A 399-nucleotide genomic window follows, 5' to 3' on the forward strand; every position below is an offset into this window, starting at 1 on the left:
CAATATTTAAAAAAAGCCTGAAATTGAAAAATGGCATGAAACGCCCCACTCCCGCCCTCCATATTAGCCTTTCATATCTGAATTTTCAAACAGACAATTATAGCGAATAGATGGGTCGATGTTAGGCATATAAAAATTTCACAAGAGGAGATTATAACACAAAATAGGCAATCCTTCCCCCCCGGACCCGGCCCGTTAAGACCCCCGGAGAGCGATCCTACATCACTCTTGAAATATTAGCTTACAACGGGAAGAGTAGACTTTAAGAAAGTTAAATCGAGGCATACAGCTGGCGTACGGCAATACAGAACATTACATAAATTTATAGAGAAAATATGTAAAAAAATATTTTTTTTTTTAATAAATCAGAAATATGTAAAAAAAAGACTTTTTTTTACA

This window comes from Halyomorpha halys, unplaced genomic scaffold, assembly GCF_000696795.3.
Source record: "Halyomorpha halys isolate HHAL.00 unplaced genomic scaffold, Hhal_1.1 Scaffold1743.1, whole genome shotgun sequence".
Lineage (NCBI taxonomy): Eukaryota > Metazoa > Arthropoda > Insecta > Hemiptera > Pentatomidae > Halyomorpha > Halyomorpha halys.